The sequence below is a fragment of the Arachis ipaensis genome, chromosome B05 (genome assembly GCF_000816755.2).
Source record: "Arachis ipaensis cultivar K30076 chromosome B05, Araip1.1, whole genome shotgun sequence".
NCBI lineage: Eukaryota > Viridiplantae > Streptophyta > Magnoliopsida > Fabales > Fabaceae > Arachis > Arachis ipaensis.
Window position 1 is genome coordinate 31,403,593 of NC_029789.2, and position 4,500 is coordinate 31,408,092.

The window sequence follows — 4,500 nt, forward strand, 5'->3', positions numbered from 1 at the left end:
TATTATTACCAGGTTAAATAATTCAATTAGTAATTCAACAGATAAAATATTAATCCAGTGATCCAATGCTTTGACTGGATTGATTACCGATTTAGTTTTGATAACTATAGTTTGTAATATGATTGTCACAGTTATTTTATTTTGTCTTTTTATATCTCTTTATACTTCCACACTAATTTGACTGGTACAACTCTTCTTAAGATTATCTTTTTGTAATTTTTTTTTGTGTTAAATCCTGTTGTTCATAAAAAAAATAATATGTTAAAGATTGAACCAACAAAATTACATTTTGTAAATTAACCAAAATAATTTCATGATCTTGATAAATTATTAAATTTAAATATCAAATCTTTATTTTAAGTAGTTATAAAATATAATTAAGCCCATATTCAAGCTCTAAATGTGTAAAATTTTTAAATCGATAAAAATTAGTTTATATTGAAAAAGATTTAAAATCTAATATAAATCGTGTTCTTCAAATCTAAAAGAATCCTAATCATATACATATGGGGAAAAAAAAAATCAAAACACAAACTCAAATTGGAGTTAATAGTTAAAAGTCTAATACACTATGATTATCATGATTATTCATTCATTACATGTTTCCGGTATGGTTTAAAACAAATTTTTTAAAAAATCATTCCAACCAAAGTTTTGTGATTTATTATGAATGCTTATATTAGACTTTTTATTCAATTATTAAATTCGATTTATTTACCTTCTAGATGGAATTAGATTTAATATTCGATCAATTCTATGCAATTTATACTATATTTATCATATCAAAATATAAAATAAAAATGCATCTTTTTCTAGTGAAAATGGATATATATTAACAATTAAGGTTTATAATGTCCCTATAGACCAAATTATAAATATCATCAAGTGTCACTTCCAACCACATTAAATTTTGGTTTGGTAAGAACAATTTCAGTTAAAAAGTGAGCTACTAAATTATCATATTTTATATATATCACAATATCTAAAATTTTTTAAAAGAATTTTACAATTTTTTATAATCAGACCAAAGTTATCTCCTTGAGTATGTGAATAAAAAAAAAGGTCTTTACTCCATCTATATTATCCCCTTCTATTTCAATTTCAAAAAGAGGAATGCTAGGGGCCAGCAACTTTTGTGATTTGTAGCCATCAAATAGCCATCAATGATGATTTTAATGGTGTGAGATTGGTGTGAGATTTCATCCAATGGCTCACTTTTCTTTGCTGGTTACAGTCTCGATCTTTCAGTGCTGCATCACCGGTAACCACTCTCAATAAGAGGCGGCTATGTAAGGGGAGGCCATTCCCGTGACCATGAGCCTAGTGCAAGTAGAAGTATGAAGAAGGTCCGGATGAGAGGGGAGGAACTACCCTTCTCCAGGCAGCGAATCGCTTGTACTACGCGAAGAGGAATGAATGAAAGCTGATCCTGAAAGGAGGGATACCTCTGAACATTATAGAAGAACCTTCAGTGACATGGTGAAGGGAGGGAGGATGCCTATCGCTATGGAAGACGAGAATAATGGAGCGGTAAAAAATGATGAAGCCATGGCAAATAATGAAGCAGACAAGGAGCCAGTAGGGGTGCATAAAGAAGCAGAAAAGTCAGGGGAACGAAGTCAGAAGCCAAGCATCATGGTTGAAAAGGTGGAAGGTATTTACAATATTGTTTTCAAATGATGCTGCCATGAAAAGTTTAAGAAATCCATGGTGGGACACTTTAATCGTGAAACTTCTAGGAAGAAAGATTTCCCTAGCTGCCCTCACTCGGAGATTAGAATCTATATGGGGGAGAATGAGAAGTTTTGAAGTGATTGATCTTGGCAATGATTTTTTCATTGTCAGATTTTTCTCACAGGAGGATCTCGATTTCACTCTCATAGGTGGCCCATGGAAAATCTTCGACCACTACCTCACGATTCGGTTTTGGCAGCCGGATTTTAACCTGATGAAGGCGACAATCGACAAAATAGCGGCATGGATAAGACTGCCAGGACTAGCAATAGAGTAATATGAAGAATCTATGTTAGAGAGGATCAGAAACATTGTTGGTAGAATTCTACGAGTTGATTCCAACACAGCAGACAAATGCCGTAGAAAATTTGCGCACTTGTGTGTGGAGTTAAATTTACAAGAGCCACTCATATCACAGTACTCTATTAATGGCACCAAATATTTAGTGGAGTATGAAGGGATCCATAGCGTATTTTTGAGTGTGGTATGGTTGGACATGAAAGGTCAAACTGCCCGAAGTTAAAGCAAGGAACTACAACCATCGTGCTAGAAAATGAGGCTGCGAATCAAGGAAGTTAGAAGGATGATGAGGGCAATGGTGGATTACCAGAAAAAGATAAGGACAAAAATGTCCAAACCCATGAAGATAGCACCTTTGGACCATGGATGCTGGTCTAACGATCGACACGTAACAAGAAGGTGGGAAAAGTGAATGATGGGATATGTTGTGGTGATAGTGGAGGTGCGAATGCACAAAATATAAAATTTGCTGGAATAAGGACTAGTATGAGGTATCAAGCTTTGCAGAATGAGGAAAACGACAATTGTCAGACCAATTCCATTATAGTGGCTAATCATTTGGGGCAGAAGAATGTCTCAAATATTCCTCAATCCAAGACAACACCAAGACCCTCTCTATCCCATGAGGCCCATAATGCAAATAACCCAGTGCAACATGTGTCCATTTCAGCACAATCTGACCAACTAGTGGCCTAAAATCGGAACCCAAATAAAGAACATAAACAAGCGCCGACCCGTGAAAAGCAATCAGTCCAATATAAGCATCAAGAGATGCCCAACCTGAACTCAAATGTGAATACCCAGCCCACCATAGAACAACAACAAAGCTCAGCCAACCTTATCCCCTAAAATAGAGAGAAAAAACATCCTGATGTCCCAAGTGAACCTACACTATTACAACCACCAACCCTTCCTCCTCGTCATTTCAGAGAAAATTAGAGCAATTCCCAATCTCAAACCCAAGACTCAACCATGGAAGATACCTTTGTGAATGAATCAGTGCAGTTAGAAGATAGGATGGAAGTACATGAACCAAAACCCCCTAACTTTGAATCCGCAGAAATTGATATCCTCCTATAAGCAGCCCTTGACTACAAAGCCCGCTTTGGCATAGTTAAGGAGAAAATGGAAGGAAACAATCTGGAAAACCATGATATGGAGTGTGAGGAAGAAGTAGCCATCGCAGAAAATCAATGCGAGAGCTTTGTTCCCGCAGGGGACGAAATTCACTATGCAAGTTGACCCAATGTGGGTCTCCCTTACACTATTGCTTTTAATGATTCTCATATCGTGGAATTGTCAGGGAGCAGCTGGTAAAGCTTTTAGACATTCCCTGAGAGAAATTATTAGGCAAAAGAATCCGAACATGGTGATTTTACTAGAAATACGCTACAGTGGGGGAGAAAGCTCAGAGGGTAATAAAGAGTTTTAACTTTGACTTCTATCATATACAAGAAGCAAGAGGATTTAGTGGGGAAAATGGATCATGTGGCGAAACCCAAACCTAACTGTATCGGTTTTGAAGACAACATAACAATATGTACATATGGAGATAATTCAAGAGGATAGGAAAATCTGGCTACTTACAGCAATATATGCAAGCCCATAACCAAGTTCAAGGAAGGAGCTTTGGGAAGATGTTATAAGTATGGCTGGGAGCACAAAGGAGAATTGGATGCTTGTGGGAGACTATAATGAAATAGCACACCCTTCAGAGAAGAAAGGAGGAGCAAGAACAGACATACAAGCTTGCATAAAATTTCAAAACTGGATCAATGATTGCTCCCTCATTGGTCTGGGATTTATGGGATCGAAATTCACATGGAAGGGACCAAAGTGGGAAGGCATGGAAAGGATTTTCAAACGATTGGACCATGCATTGGCTAATGCAGAATGGTGAACACATTTCTCTGAAGCCAGGGTTGATGTTCTTGCAAGGACCCAATCCAACCATCACCCTCTTCTGATAACAACAAAGCCGTAATTCAAATATATAAAAGAAAAACCTTTTTGCTATGAGGCCATGTGGAGAATGCACCCGGAGTTTGGCGGCTTCTTGCAACAACACTGGAATAACACAGTAATTCTATCACAATCCCTTACCTCCCTGTCCGAGAATCTTAGAATTTGGAACAGAGACATCTTTGGGCATATAAGAAGGCAGAAAGTATGTATCATGAATAGAATAGAAGGAATTCAGAGAGCTAAAGCTTATGGAAAGAATAAATTCCTTGAAAAATTGGAAAGGGATTTGCAGGCACAATTAGAAGAGGTCCTTGATAAGGAATAGCTCATGTGGAAGCAGAAATCGAGGGATGCATGGGTAGTTGACGGGGATCATAATACACGATACTTTCACACTAAAACTATAACCAGAAGAAGGAGAAATATGATTATAAAATTGAGAGGCCAAACTGGAGAATGGATAGAAGATCAAGTTACCTTAGAAAACTATGCCAGGAGTTT